Source organism: Sinohyriopsis cumingii, unplaced genomic scaffold (assembly GCF_028554795.1).
Source record: "Sinohyriopsis cumingii isolate HCF-2022 unplaced genomic scaffold, ASM2855479v2 utg000622l, whole genome shotgun sequence".
Taxonomy (NCBI): Eukaryota; Metazoa; Mollusca; class Bivalvia; order Unionida; family Unionidae; genus Sinohyriopsis; species Sinohyriopsis cumingii.
The window spans coordinates 4,569,893-4,587,234 of record NW_028315918.1 but is presented as its reverse complement, the minus strand read 5'-3'; the positions used below and the strand labels follow the sequence as shown (position 1 = coordinate 4,587,234).

The 17,342-nt window shown below is 37.8% G+C and overlaps 1 protein-coding gene across 2 annotated transcripts in view; it reads right to left on the bottom strand.

The window, feature by feature from the left end:
* The window catches only part of LOC149773705 (putative inhibitor of apoptosis), a 47,669-nt gene extending 33,629 nt beyond the window's left edge, over positions 1 to 14,040 (bottom strand). Inside the window, exon 1 of one of the 2 annotated variants that reach the window (XM_089946109.1) lies at positions 13,569 to 14,040. The gene's annotated coding sequence lies outside the window, so the exon portion shown is untranslated. Of the gene's footprint in view, positions 1 to 8,130; positions 8,525 to 13,568 lie in introns of those variants that run through there. The other variant, XM_089946110.1, reaches the window with a different exon arrangement.
* Between the last annotated feature and the right edge of the window lie 3,302 nt (positions 14,041 to 17,342).

Sequence of the window (17,342 nt, the reverse complement as noted above, 5' to 3'; positions counted from 1 at the left end):
TTACCATGACAACGTTGGCATGCAAAAACTACACGTGGTTGACACTAACACGTATTCAGTCTTGATATGTTATAACAAAGATATTAATGAATCGCTTTACAGCCCGCGACACTTCTCCTGCAGCTGACGTAGTGAGAAGATCATGTCTACAGTTGACCTGCCAGCTCGAAATCCACACTGGGATTCTGGGTAGACGTGGGAGGCTAGGATCTGCAAGCGTGCCAAGGCAACACGGGCGAAGGCCTTTCCGACGATGCTGAGGAGGGAGATGCCCCGATAGTTGTTGCAGTCGCTACGGTCTCCTTTGTTTTTGTACAAAGTGACGATGTTGGCATCACGCATGTCCTGTGGGATGTATCCCTGTTCCCAGCAAAGGCAGAGGAGTGTGTGTAGGGGTTGGAGCAGTGCTGGTTTTCCGCTCTTGAGGACTTCAGGCGGAATGCCGTCGCTTCCAGGAGCCTTCCCACAGGCAAGGCAATCGATGGCTTTTCCGAGCTCTTCCAGGGTGGGCTGTGTGTCTAGCTCCTCCATGACAGGCAGGTCTGGAATGGCGTCCAGGGCAGTTCCAGTGACATTGTTTTGGGTTGCATATAGCTCGAGATAGTGCTCAACCCATCGCTGCAGTTGTTTCCCCTGGTCTGTGATGACTTCGCCCGTCTTGGACTTGAGGGGGGCGGTCTTGTAGCTGGGGGGGCCTGTCGCTTTTTTGATACCCTCATACATCCCTCTTGTATCCCCGGTGTCAGCAGCTGTCTGTATACTGTTGCAAAGGTTCAGCCAGTAGGTGTTGGCACAGCGGCGGGCGGTCTTCTGGGCGTTATTCCTTGCAATCCTGAGGGCTTGTAGTGTTCTGGGGCTAGGTGCAGCCTTGTATGCCAGAAGGGCTTTCCTCTTTGCCTCAGTCACGGGCTCCATCTCCTCCCAGTTTGCCTCATACCAGTCGACATTCTTTCGCTCCCTCTTCCCGTAAGCTGTGATGGCTGAATTGTACACAGAGTCACGGATATGGGACCACTTGGAATCAATGGTGTCATCAGGTGTCACTTTGGTGAGGGCTTCCTTCAGTTTGCTGATGAACTGCTGTGTTTTCTCTGGGTTGCTTGCACAGTAGGTGTTGATACGTGGGTGACCCTTCTTCTTGGCGTGGTGCAGCTTCTTGGGTAATATTCGCACCTTGCTGGCCACGAGGGAATGGTCCGTTCTTCTCACTACGTCAGCTGCAGGAGAAGTGTCGCGAGCAGCGGATGCCCCTCTACATTGCCTTCATAGACCTGACGAAGGCGTTTGACATGGTTAGTCGGAGTGGACTCTTCAGACTCCTGCAGAAGATCGGCTGCCCCCCACGTCTGCTTGGTGTCATTATGTCGTTCCACGAGAACATGCACAGCACAGTGTGCTTCAATGGCGCAACATCTGAAGCATTCCCAGTCGTTAGCGGAGTCAAACAAGGCTGTGTCCTTGCACCGACGCTCTTTGCCATCTTCTTCTCCATGCTTCTCCAGTACGCATTCAAGGACTGCAGCGAGGGAGTGTACATCCATACCAGGGCTGACGGCAAGCTGTTCAACATCGCCCGTCTCCGTGCTAAGACCAAAGTCACAGAGGTACTCATCCGTGAATTGCTCTTTGCCGACGATGCAGCCTTGACATCACACACGGAAGATGGACTTCAGCAGCTGGTATGCTGCCTCTCCCATGCATGTAAGGAATTTGGACTGACCATCAGTTTGAAGAAAACAAATGTCATGGCACAGGACACAGACTCCCCTCCCTCTGTCTCCATTGATGGGTACAATTTGGAAGTTGTCGAGAACTTCACATACCTCGGGTCTAACATCTCCAGCTCACTCTCCATTGATTCTGAGGTGGGCGGCAGGATTGCCAAGGCAGCAGCAGTGATGGCCAGACTTAACCAGAGGGTCTGGAACAACCCCAACCTCACAGAGAAGACCAAACTGTGTGTCTACCAAGCGTGCGTGCTCAGCTCACTTCTCTACAGCAGCGAAACATGGACCACCTATGCAAGACACGAGAGGAAACTCAACAGCTTCCACCTGAGATGTCTGCGGCGCATTCTGCACATCCAGTGGCAGGACAAAGTACCCAACACAGAGGTTCTAGAACGCGCCAGCATGAACAGCATGTTCTCCATACTCAGCGAGAGGCGCCTTCGCTGGCTCGGCCATGTCAAGAGAATGGACCCAGGTCGCATTCCCAAGGACCTGTTATATGGGGAGTTAGCAGAAGGTGCACGACCAACTGGACGACCACATCTGCGCTACAAAGATGTTTGCAAGAAGGATATGAAGACAGCAAACATCAATGTCAACGACTGGGAGAGCTGTGCAAACAACCGTTCCAGCTGGCGTCTAGCTGTCAGGCAGGGAGTTCAAAACGCAGAGGAAAAGAGAAGAATAAAGCAAGCTGAAAAGAGAGCTAAAAAGAAGGATAAGCAAAAGCGTACTTTGGAGCTATGCCATCGTCTCTCGTAGACGGACGGATGCCAAGACAGCCAATGTTTTCTTACACAATGATTATTTGCCTTCTATGTTCTTTTCACATAGAACATGTAGAAGCGTGTCGCAATTATTTTCTTGATCACTTGACGTACAATTGTGATATACTGCACACTGATTCTCTACTGCACATGATTTATAGACATTTACCAGTAAAACAAGGATATGATATTTCCTTATTAGTTACTTTTATTAGACATGATACTAGTAATTGGTAATTGATACATAAATGGGCCTTTTCGAGTCGGGCCTTTTCAGACCGGGCCTTTTAAGCACTAGTCCGTTTTGGTCGTGGGCCTTTTTGGTACCGGTCCGTTTTGACCCTGGTCCGTCGGTGACTACCTGTACTGCTCATTGCTTGATTGACCAGTGTGAGTGGTAGCTAAGTATGCTAGTGACAGAGTGTTTTTTGTAACTCCATACAAGTAATCTTTTAGCCGTGGGCAAATTTTGGGGAACGTTTTACCCAGTGTTTTGGGAGTGTAAATATATTTTATACGATATCTGTCCCATCGTTTCCTTATTTTAGTGAGTAAAGTAACTCATTGTTTCACTATTTGAGTGAATACATCATTTTACTTTGTGAACGTAAAGTACATCATTTTTACTATTTGAGTTAAGCCACATTATTATTTTCGTTGTTTGAAATTACTGTGAATCATTTTTACTATTTGAGTAAAACACATAATTATTTTCGTCGTGTGAAATTACGGTGAATCTTTAACCTTTGTCCTTATGCTGTGTAAGGTCATTTACCTGTATTCACATTTATGTTAAATTATTAAGTTCGTGTGAATTGTGTTAATTTTGTCTAATATCTGGATCTTATACACGCACGCATTAATCATAATTCTTTCTTCATTTGAGTCATTCATAAATAAACATTGTATTTGTATCATCTTCAAGAGTGATCTGTTAAAAATCAAAAATCCAACCCGGTTATCGTGTTACAGACGCATGATTTGATTTTGGATCTCATAAATAAACGGAAAAGACTGTTTCCAGGAATTATACGAAATCATTTAGATTTATAAACATTCTGGTTTTATTTTTCGATGGTTCCAACATATTAGAAACATTTTGTTTTCAGTCGGAAGAAGTGGTATCTTCAATCAAACATCATGATGTTAACCTGAATCATTACACGACTTTTCCATAATGTATTAATGTAAGATTAGAAGCTACATTGAAAGATACATGTGTGATTTATGAATTATGCAAACGAGAATTACACTTTGAGAACTACTTTACATCTTTAAAAAGTTATGTTTATCTGATACAATTTATAATCAGCAATCAACAACTTCCAGCTGGACATTGTGAAAACACACCAGCAATAGATATAATAAAATGTGTATTTGCCTAGATAAACTTTTAAATTAGCATTAACAAAATTCCAGTATGTCTATGGGCCAGACGCTGGGAAAATATACCATAATCACTACATATAAATTTCATTATATATATATATATACATATAGTACGTTTTTCACAGACTTCACAAGTGAATGGGTAAACACATATTTTAATTAACAAATACAGGAACAAGCTAATGTGCCTTAAAGATGTGTGTGTGTGTGTGTGTGTGTGTGTGTGTGTGTGTGTACTAATCAGGTGTTGGTCAATTACAAAACAGAAATGGGAATAAAATCAAAACTGAAAAGAAAACCAAACATCTATAAAATATACAAACCAATGCGAGAAGAAGATAAGGATTTAAGTGAAGGTGCAAAATAGGTGCAAAAGAAAAGAACGAACTTAAGAAAAGCGACGGGTGTCATATTTCGCATTTCGGTTCAGAATGGTGTCTTAAGATTCGAAGTTTCTATCGATCATACCAATAACGTGTCATTTTACACAAAGATATTTTATTTAACATTCGTGCTCTTTTCTCCTTTAATCCATTAAAATGCATTAAGTAACATAGGCAAAAAGTGACCGACTTTAATTACAATAATATTTGCTGCACGAACAAGAAATTTCACTTTCTGCTGATTACCTCAAGCTTCCATATCTATTTTTCAACATTGCAAACAGGTTTATATTCTGATTCTTACTGAGCAGGGTGAGCAACCAGGCCGTTTGAAAATAAATTCCTTGATATTTTATCTATGTTGCTTATGGAACAATTTGCACACTGATGGAACAATAGGAACAAACTCGGCTACATCTTCGCAAGTCAAGCTTCCATTATTTTAACACTATCTATACCTTGGCGGATCGAGCAGGTATTTAAGTGCTTAGTCCTACAAACATCTATTGGATTTCATGAGTTGCCTTTATTAGTATGCAATGATAACTAACCAATAGCGTGGTCTAGTGGTTAAAGTGTCCGCCTCGGATGCGGGAGGTCACGGGTTCAATCCCCGGCCGAGTCATATCAAAGACATAAAAGACATAGTACCAAACGGTTGCCTCGCTTGCCACTTAGCATTAAGATGTTAGTGTTAGGACTGGTCGGCCTGGTGTCTGGATAATTTGACTGGATGTGACATCATGCTACCTGTCTGCGGAATGACTCCCCACTATAAACTGCCACACTGCAGACATCATACAGATATGACTGAGAAACTGATAAAGCTACATTAAAAATCCCAATCATACACACACAATAGCGTTTAACAGTGGTGCATTGTACGTCTGCCGACAATAGTGGAATCAGTTGACTTCGAAGGGATACTTAGTAAGTTTAACATCGAAAGTATGACTACGTACCAGAGACAAGAAATTACAAGTGTATTTGAGTGGAAGGTATTTGCATCAACTCAGACCGGAAATGGAAAATTGTTTATTTACTAATTAAAGATACTGATACATTTTTAAATTTGGTCTTTCCGGTTTGTTTGTTCTTGAAACTGATGTGCGGCATGTGGACATAGAACACAATTAATTTTACTATATGTTTTCTACATTTGTTTCTCAGTACTGACCTTTCCACTGTGTGACAATCGATACAAATCATATGTTAATCTCAAATACATTAAAAGATGACTTCACGGTGAAGTTCTTGTCAATGGTTGGCCGGCTTTTTTTTAGAGGCTAGACTGTAAACAAAGCAACATGCAATAGAACAGTGATTTCACTTCCGTATCATCACCAATGCCTTATTACACACTGTCACCGACATACACAAAGACAACCACATCATAAGCTCATATTCTCAAGAATAAACAATTACATTTAAATCCCTATCAAAAGTGCATAAAAACAACTCTTCTATCACCACCAAAATGAGAGAGGAAAAAATGTTAAGAAAATAGACTAGAACTACATTCGTGGGTACTGAACTGGAAGTACTAATTGTGACACGATTCCATGTACACCTCATGTAGTTACTGCAAAGTACGTACCCAGTGAAATACCCATTGTCGGCTAGGAAGCAGAGCTAGCTATTTATAGAAGTAGAACGTTGGTCCAGAGCAATTAGAATATCTCAAAAACTGCATGAATGAAAATTAAATTGAATTCCATCATGATATTAAGTACACAATGTTTTTCCAAAAACCTTCAACCAATGAAAGGGTCAGTTTATGCAATGTAAGCATCACGTATACTCAGAAATGGCCTTCAGACATGACAACACCATATAGAAATTTGTGGGTGGTGTGCTTCTATGAATTTCCACTGACTGAAATCTCGTTTCGTGTCACCGAATTATTGACAAAACGAATGCTATAATAGCAATGTCTGCCTTTATAAATCATCATTGTATTCATTTCATGTAAGACGGCTCGACAAGTAAGTTCGTTCAAGTTTACAAGGATCGATAATAAGTGACTAATCTATGCCTACTTGGCAAGGTTTCTGCGAATTCCAACTGTTTGGTAGGTAATGAGCTTTGACCTCACACCCCGACATAAATGTCCAAACATTTTAAAATACAGAGTGAAAGGTCACGGGAAACTAGGGCCATTACGTGTGTGAATTCGAGGTTCTTTCAAATGATTTTAATTTTCTTTAAGTGTTGGTACTCAGTCACATATAAAAAGAAAACTAGATGACTAATTTGCAGAACATAATAAATATATAAGGACGAATTCGGGTTGACTATGCAACTGATAAGTGTTATTATTGTTATTATTAACATCATCATCATCATCATCATCATCATTATTATTATTATTATTATTATTATTATTTGGTTACCTCAGCAAAGTACCAGGACATAATTAGAGCATTGAGAAACATTCGGTGGAGACAATTTCCACTAAGCATGACAACTAGTTGTAACAGGTATATCTCGATGAAAGATCGTTAAAGTTTGCTGGGCCGGAAAGTAAGCGCCTACCCCATGCCGACACCAAATGGTGTTGGCGAATTCCAACTTTTCGATAGGGAATGGACTCTGACCCTACACCAAATGTCCAAATATCATAAATGGGGTAGCAAGGGTCAGATGAAACTCGGACTATCATTGTAAATGACACTATAATGAATACATAGGTGCTCCTTACTGAAATACCTGTAAGCCTACATAAGACAAGTCCACATTTAGGGTATCTAGTACTGAAACGTAAATCGGGTTTCAATCAGACATATGGGGATCCCAACTGAGCTAAAAATAGCGACAATATCGGGAGTAGATATGCACTAAAGGTCGTCGTACTTAATTAAGGCTCATCGCCAAAGCAACTAGGTCTACCAGAACTGTTGGTATATCAAATTGTGATTCGCCCATGGCGCAATAGTGATGAATTTATACTCATTCATTAATCATAAATGACATATGAAAATAACGATAAAAAGTATTAATTGTCCGTTTTCTAAATGATATTAAAATGGTACACAATTGCGTTGGAATCCTTTCTTTTTTCATTCCATTTCGTCGTTAAATGACAAAATAAGCACAAATCTGGAGTGAGAGAGAAAAACATATCGTGCTGCACGAAAATTTTAAAACTGAACTTGTACCAAGTAACCGACAGTAATATGGTTCGTCGTAACGGTATGTTTACGCTTTCCTTGGGATCAATCTACAGTGTACATAGTATCAATGTTACATAGTTGCAATATCCAGTATCACTAGGCCACTATGCTAAATACGTCGGTTACGAGGTACACACACTGTATTGTGTTTTATTCCTTTGTTGTTGTTTCTTAGACTTAATATAAACTTCTAAAAATCGATTATTAATTATTAAATATAAAAATGCCCAAATGGTCCACAGCCCCACCCCTCCTCTCTCTCTCTCTCTCTCTCTCTCTGGATTATCATAGTTAGATACGGGTGAAAAATGCATGAAAATACGACCGTTGGGGATTTTCGCATGTCTCATACAACGATGTATCTGGACCTATGCATGATGTTATTATTAGTATTATTATTATTTGGTTACCTCAGCAAAGTACCAGGACATAATTACTGCGTGGATAAACATTCGATGGAGGATATTTTCACTAAGCATGACAACTACTTCTAACAGGAACGTTTTGGCTCAAATCAGTTTTTTCTGTGATGTTTGAAACACGATGAAATTAATTCAAACACGAACATTTTTTCATAAAAAGGGCGAGGTGGTCTAAGGACAAAAGAAATTAAATTAGGACAAAATGGCTATTGACTATAACAAGGGTAAAAAAGAAGAAATCAAAAACACCATTGCTTTAGACTTACCTTTTGACTTTGGCGCATAATTCACAATGATTCAAACACCTGAACAATATTACAAATATGATGATCATAATACAGTTACATTGTATAGATTTTACATGCGAGTATTATAAAGTGATCCTTCGCTCGTCTGATGTGAGCACATGACTTGTTTCCTTCATATAGTCCGGTTTAGAATTTCAACACGACCACATAAGTTAATAAATCGACTCGAAATTTACGTCCAAATATTGGTGCGTAAACAGACCTTCGTCACCCCATTTTTTTATATTTAGAGATTTATATTGGAGTGTAAAGTCAGAGTCCATTCCCTATCGAGAGGATAGAATTCGCCAACACTATCTGGTGTCGGCTTGGGGTATCCGCTTACTAGCCGGCCCATTATACTTGAACGACCTTTCATCGAGATATATCTGCAGAGTAAACTCGGACTATCATCGTAGGTGACACTATAATGAATACATAGGTACTCCTTACTGAATTAGATGTAAGCCTACGTAAAACAAGTCCACATTTAGGGTATCTAGTACTGAAACGTAAATCGGGCTTCATTCAGACATATGGGGATCCCAACTGAGCTAAAAATAGCGACAATATCTGGAGTAGAGATATACACTAAAAGTCGACGTGCATAAATAAGGCTTATCGCCAAAGTGGTTCATGTTGCTTCTGAACATTTATTAATAACGTCTCTCTCTCTCTCTCTCTCTCTCTCTCTCTCTCTCTCTCTATATATATATATATATATATATATATATATATATATATATATATATATATATATATACGAATATATAAACATTCTTTCAACCGCATGCCTATAGATCAATGATGAAGTTCTACTCATTCATTAATAATAAATGACATATGAAAATAACAATAAAAAGTATTGATAGTCCCCGTTTTCTAAATGATATTTAAACGGTAAACAATTTCATCGGAATCCTTTCTTTGTTTATTCTCCTCTCGCGCTTAAATGACAAAATAAGTACAAATTTGGAGTGAGAGAGAAAAATATATAGCGCTGGACGAAAACATTAAAACTGAACTTGTACCAAGTAACCTACAGTAATGTGGTTCGTTGTAACTGTATGTTTACGCTTTCCTTGGGATCTATCTAGCGTCCATAGTATCAATCATACACTGACGCAATAAGCTGCGACACCAGGCCTATATGTTAAATATGTCGTTGCTGAAATTTGACCTGGATCTGGCCATTTGCGTTCCTAATCACGTGACTAACCAACTCTCGTAACCTACATGTCATTGATATCAGAGGTCATAGTCACGTGATATCGACAATAAATTTTTACAGTTGCTGTACATAGAATTTGGACATATTTTATATCATTCACATAATGTTTGTAAATAAATATAATACACACTTAATTCTCAACATACATAATCTGAGAACAACGTCCAGAAACTTCTCGGCATCGCAACAGCATGGAGAAAACCATTTTCATGAAGTACCGAGCACGTGCCAGCAATGACTTTGTTGGTATCACGTGACTACCACATTGGCATGTGCTCTCTGCGTAGTGAATCTGGTTTTCTTCAAATTGCTGAAACATTTACAGATTTTCGGTCGTTGTCTTCACACAAAAAATAGAAAAGATTTTTTTCTTCCATTTTTCTATAAATATTACCGGACTTTCATTTATATGTTTGATTTGTTTTCCTACAGCAACACTAGAAATTTGTATATTGTTGATATCACGTGACTGTATGTCCTCTGATGTCATTGACATGCAGGTTGCGAGAGTTGTGTTTTCACGTGACAAGGAATGCAAATAGCCACATCAATGTCAGATTTCAGCAACGATGTAATTTCGTCTCGTCTGTCAGCATATTGAAGACATAACAAATGCTATGATCGCAATTTCTGAGAAACCAAATCATATTCCTATCGATTTCATGCAGGTATATCTCGATGAAAGCTCGTTCAAGTTTACCAGGCCGGCTAGTAAGCGGCTACCCCATGCCGACACCAAAATGAATTCTGACCGTACACGCCAACATAAATGTCCAAATATCCAAAATGGGGTGGCAAGGTTCAGAGGAAACTCGTACTATCATCGTAAGTGACACTATAATGAATAAATCCGTACTCCTTACTGAATTACCTGTAAACCACCAAAAAACAAGTCTACATTAAGGCATCTAGTACAGCAAGTTGTAAGTTCAGTACAATCAGTGTTATCTTTAGCAAACGTCATTGACGGACCAGCTGATCTTGTATAATCATCTGAATATCATGCAAAATTTATTATCGTTGTAACAACATCGACTTCTTTTTGAATTGTTTCAATGTTTATTCCGTCAATCATGTACGTAACGATGTCAAATAACGCCATAATATCATTATTAACAAAACCAACTTGAACATTTTCTCCATATGGTGTATCATCTCTTTTTATAATTTCTCCATCTACTTCGATAAATGCTTTAGCAGGCAAGAACTATCTGCTTGTATCTTGAACTTGTAGTTCCATTCGACCACGTTGATCTGGTATATGTGCATCATAAGAATAATATTAATAATTGCGAACAGATTCATCTTTAATAACTTTTTGCGTCCATATCAAACGCTGGATCGGATATACGCTTAAACATTTTATGTGTGTGTGATTAGGCTTTTTAACGTAGTTTTAAAACAAATTCAGTCATATCGCTACGACATCTGCAGTGTGGCCGTTTATAGTGATGTCTAGCACTGGGGTTAACATGCCGCAGACATGTTACATGATGTCCCACCGTGTCACATTAACCTGACACCAGGCCGACCAGTCCTAACACTAACCTCTTAATGCTGTATGCCTAGCGAGGCAGCTGTTAGTACCATTTATTTTAAGTTTTTGCTATGACTCGACCGGGGTTCGAACCCACGACCTCCGAGGTGGATGCTCTAACCACTAGGCCACTGGAGCGGTGAACATTTTATTATAACTATCTTAGTCTAACACGAAGACCACTTCCTGAAATAAAACATGTATCTGCGGGCATAATTTAATTAGTTTTGTAGGAACAACTTCATTAATAGCTAACTGCTAGTTTTTAATTGGTAGGTTGATTTACTATTTTACTGATGCTTGCAGAAATAACTTCAGTACTGGGTAAGTTTACTGGCTTTGGTTTTCTTCGTACCAATTGAGCTAATCTTTATTTGATTGCTGAAAATGCTTTACCGGCAACATCAACAATAGCTCTTATACCTTTTATCGCGAATAGCGTCAATATTTTTAATTCCTAATTGTTTTGCAATCGGTATTGCTTTTGGAGCTATTCTCTAACAACATCATCGAGTCCATCTCTGTAAATTACTTTATACTTTGCTAATCGAGAATTTACTACTTTCATCATTTCATGCGTGCCTTTAGAATTGTGTATAATCATTTTCTAAATTACAAGTTGATTAATTATTTGTTTTTAGTCGCTGTAATAATTATCATTAATGAAAGAATGGTAAACATTACGATCCATAATACCGCCTGTAAACAATCTTCGGCAAACAAAAATCAGATATTTCAATAATAATTTCTGGAAAATTATTTCCTGTACATTTTCCTCTGGTCCGGATTTCTAATTGGTCAACATCGGCAAGAACACTATCAGGACAAACTCTTTAAGTAACAAGACCACTTCCAGTAGTACCAAGAGATGTGCCATATTTTCTTTGTCGTACATTCGTTATAAATTGATTAAAATTCATGTCTTCATCTTTAGCATGTTTAGTAGTATATATGGAATATACATCTTTAGCCCAATTATCTTTTGCTTTGCAAGATCCAATATATTTAGGTATTTCATATGTTTATGTTTGATCGTATCCCTCTGCGGCAATATCTACTGCTTCTACATATTTTGAATTTGTGATATTGTCTAAATGACCAGTAAATTTATTCTTATTATCAATTAGTAAACATTGTGATTTAGCAGATTGTAGTTTATAAGACTGAGGTTAAAATGATTGTAGTTGTGGTTGTTATTTTAACTTTTTGTCATATAAAAGTTGTTGTTCAGGTTGAGAAATTTGTGGCTCAGGAAGTTTTGGTCTTTGTGGCGCAGGTTGAGGATATTAGGCTCAGGTTGAAATTGTTGTTCTTTTGTGACTCCGTATAAATTTATTTATTTCTTTAATATATTCTCTATATTTTGAATCATCTTTTCCAGCCTGTTTTTTGTTGTAATATATAAGATATATCCATTTAAGAAAATTATCAAGGTTTACACCAGCATATTCTGGCTTTACAATATCAGACTTTTTAAGAAAATCTCTCACCGCAGCTTCAGCTAAATCTTTCTCTTTAACTTCTTCAAGTTCTTATTAACTTTTCTGAAGTTTTTAATCAATTAAATATTTTATTTTCTTACTACAGGTATTGGTGCAAAAAAATTATTTCACCAATATCTTCAAGTATTTCTTCAACTCTACCAGGATGCTGAGCAGCAGCTATTTCAGTTGGAAGATCTCTTAAAATCGTTTTTATTTGTTTGGTTCTTCTCGCTATCTTCGCAGCTTCCTCTGCAGTTTTTGTTAATGCTGGAAGAAGACTTTTAGTAGCTTCTGCAACTCATTCATTTACCTTTGTAACGGGTTTAAATAATTGCTCTGTACCTTCCGCATGCTCAAATTGTGCTTCTTGTCATTCCTGCAGTTTGTGTTTGAGAGCATCACGAACACGAAGATATATTCTAATTACTTCTAATCTTTCTCTGGCTAATCTACTATTATAAGATTCCATTATTGATATAATAACGATTTAATTACTCACACATTTATAGCAGCAGAGAGTGTGTGACCACAAATGGGTGTCACGTTGGATAAACATAATTCTGTAAAGCACAACCGTCATAAAGTAACCCAATTAGGAAAACTCTATGAAGGTTAGTGGCTTTAGAATGACGTTATTGGCCTTTTTTTTTTCGTTTTTTTCGTATGTGGTTTTATGTTCATAAATGGACTTCAGAGCAAGTGGTCTGTTCACCCTCTCTGCTGCTCGTTTTGTATCGTCTGTCACCTAATTATAGACATAAATACATAATGAATGTTATACTGGCAATTTATGATAAAACAAGTAGGTCCCGATGCAAGGTCGTTTATGTCTGCTGGGCTCGGAAGTGGCTAATCAATGTCTACACTGCACAGGTTTGGCAAATTCCGATTATAATTTGATCAAGTTACCAAAATGCCTGGGTATAATTATTCCGTGGATAAACATTTGATGGAGACAATTTTCACTCAGCACGCACACTACTTACATCCGGATTGAGTAACAAATAACAATATTTATTGGCTTCAACTGTGACAGATGAACATGCTGCTTAACAGTAGACATGATTTGAATACAGAACATAGAGTCAGGACATAATGACCAATAATTGCAAGAATATCTAAAAAGAAAAAGAAAACAAATACTACTATCATAAAGAAGACTTACCGGTTGACGTCACAGGACACTTGATCAATAATAGAAATATAATGATCGCTTTTTACACGCATAGGGCACGTGTTACATGCAAGTACTATGAAGTTCACAGTCCTGAAACAGAGACGTCCTTCTAAGCGACACAAGAAACAACAGATCGTCTTCCAAACTGAATCATCAGTAAACTAGAATAAAACAGATTCACATTTTGGGTCGTGTGTTTCCTTGAACCGTAAGCTTGGGACAATACCTTAAATTTGGGGATCCCAACTGTGCTAAAAATAGCATAAGTGTCCTTAATGGCTGGAGCTGTTTCCGGTAGAGTCGGGATATTTACCCGGTAGATCCAAGACGTCAGAGCTGGGTATGCTATTCTGATTAACATATATTCTTACTAGTCATATCTCGTGTAGGTATTAAGAGGTGACGCCAGATTGCTAGCCACATCCTCGGGATGGAAAGCGACCTCATTGAGGCTTGTTGTGACTAATTCTGGAAATTGTGTTCATTTCTGCTTTGGTATCAGTGTACCCGTCAGCATTGGTTGAATCGTCCCCGTATCATTCATGGCTATATCTAAAGAGTCGGGAATCAGATTACGTCTAATCTCCACCAGTTCGCTATTCAAATAATTTTTCGGGTTGTCAGTTCTAACATGAACAGTAATATCGCTGTTAGCATTACGGTTCATTTGTTATATCTGCCCAAACACAAATTACCCACCAGTCAGGAAATATATACTTGTACATATGCCAATCAGTTAGCATTGTAGCTATGTGGGTGATCTCAATCTTGAATTTGTTTCATCTTCTGCATTTTCATATCCTGCGGTAAACATTGTATGGTAGCAACATTTTCTTGCCGAAGGTCACAATATGTGCTAAAGTTTGTCCCTTTGAGATTTGTTGAGATGGAAGAGATAGTTTGACATCTTCGTAATCACGGAATGTGGCAATGAGAGGACTGTACACAGTCTTTTCTTACTCACCAACTCGAAATTGGTCCGAACTCGGAAGCATTCTAATAATATGAGCTCAATGAATATGTGTTGCACCAGGGTTTATATATATTAGTCTTTCGAAAATGCAGTCCTTGTTGACTATTTCAGGTAGTTCATTACATATCTGACCAGCCTCCATGTTAACTGAGTTGTTAGTGAGTGTTATCGTTCAATAATTTGCCAATATTAACTAGTGCATGAGTCTGATGCACGTTTTTAAAACATCTCAATAGGTGTCATTGCATATAGAAAACAAAGGTAAATTCCAATATATCACCTGTGAATACAGATTTGAAGCACTCGATGGAAAGTATACATTTAAGTTTATTTCTTGAGACAAGTGTACCACTGTTTATCCTGTAGAATCTATCCGTGTCCTACAAAAGCTGTTGTACATGGGCAATGCACCTGGCATGACGATTTCTCTATCATCTCACTACAACATTACAGTACTATGAATATTTTGTGTCCATTAATATTCAATGCAGATATATCATAGAAAGAGCGCTCACTATATAACGGGATGTTTGCGTTTTTTGTACCACGAATAGGTTCTTAATGACCAATAAAAGACCGAAGATATGTCTGAAAACTCTGGAATCATGCATACATCCACTGTTTTATAAGGTTAACACTACTGCATGTTGCCATTTCGATTTACTGGTCTACATCGGCGGATAATCATCTGCAATATGAAGATCAAAAAATCACTCCGAATCGACTTTCGCTCATTCGAAATATTTTGGATATTCTGGTAACCTGATTCAAGCATCCGTTAGATTGCCCCGTGACTGTCATGTTATGAATACCTCACGATTCAACAACGAACTAAAGTATACATTGGACAGAATAATTTCACACTGTAATCAAAATTCCTTAGGTTTCTGTCATTTAATCTGTCCACTGTGTGATTTGGCGCTACTCGGATGTAATAGCGATGACTCTTGACCCAAAGTTCTACTAGCAACAAAACTTAGTGCTGTCGATATAAACCACTATTGTACAAAAATGTTCTTATATCTTAACTAATATTTTCATGCCCCTCATCAATGTCTCAGTATTTTCGACTCGGGTCCTGTTTCATATATATATATATATATATATATATATATATATATATATATATATATATATATATATATATATATATATATATATATATATATATATATATATATATATATACCTTTGTAATTGTTTAGATGGAAACTCAACAGCCATCTTTTGATGGTTGAGTATTCTCTAATGACATGCGGTGCGTCATTAAATCTAATTCAATTCCATGAACCTTCTGATAATAACAGTATTCTACTTGCATGCACAAGATTCACCATATAGAGTTTTGCCAATCACTTTTCTCTGACCTTTAAGATTAGGAGCTGCAATGACTTGTTTATTCTTCCTTGTCTCGTAGCATATTTTCCATCTTCAACACTGGCTGCGAAGGATACTGTGACGTTTCCTACAATAGCTCGAAAGCTAAAATTGTAGTAGCGGTTAACAACTTGCGTGATTTTGATTGTCAGTCTATATTGTCGGATCCTTGACTTGTAGCCACATATCTCTTGTCATGTTGGAGTGCTTGTTGTATAGTGTGCAGGTATATGTCTGGAGCAGAGTTTACCCCGTACATGAGTATCTGGTGTTTGTACAGTCCATTATGGGTGACAAACAAAGTTATTGTACGCGGCGTGTTTCTGCTTTTTATTAGTAACATCTTTTCCATGGAGAAAAAAAGTCAAAGCCATTTCCAGCATTTCCATTTACTTGCAATCACAATGGATCTCCCTTTCAATCGAATGCTGAAAAGCCACTAATTTCGAATATCCAGACCATTTTCCTGACATAGCATGTTCATTGATTCAAAGAATATTATCTAGACTTTATTATATTTATTAATAGAGACCTAATCTAAGTTGGGGATGAGCTACTAAATAAACTGCAGGACTAAATTACATGCCTACTCAGAACATAGGCATTTCCAGAAACCCAGCAAGTTCGGTTACTCGTACATACCTATATGATGCATGTCAAAAGGTAGACTTACTCTACAACGTATGCTGAGTTTAGCATTTTAAACTTTTTCCAAATAAATGTGTGAAAATCGGTAAACTGTCTCAATTAAAATATAAAATAACCAAATGTGATAACCAAATGGTCCCATTATATCCCTTACAACAGGACAATCCTATTATGTGCATTGATTGATTTCGAAAATACATGACTGATTATCAGGAAACTATCTTCCCCTAGTCTGACAAATAGTTTGAGGAGTTTGACTATAACAGGTAAACTATATAAATAGAACGAAATGTATCCATTACTATGAGTGACATCATTTTTCAGGCAAAAGGATAATTTTATATTTGTATGCGAAATATTCCTGTTTTACCATAAACCATAAAAAGTCAGTTTCTGTCATCTGCAAATTCGAATAGTCTGTAGTCGCAGCGCGAGGATAACGTTTGTGATTTAATTCCCCGACATTCGTACTTAAAGCAAATGTTCTCTTCCTTCATTATGCTACATAATATATATTAAGTACGATACAATAACGTTTATTTGTTGGAGAAAAGCTTCCTTCTACCAAATTGTTACTGACAAAGCTAGCTTTGTCCAAGTAGAAGTTATCTATTGCATTATAAAATATTTAATAAATTATAATGGAATCTGAAGAAACACATCCGTTTTTAACGTGAAACACACAAATCGATTGTCATATTTAAGAAATTTCTTCTTGAATCATTCGTCATGACATTGTTACTTAAGATGAGAATGTCAGGTGT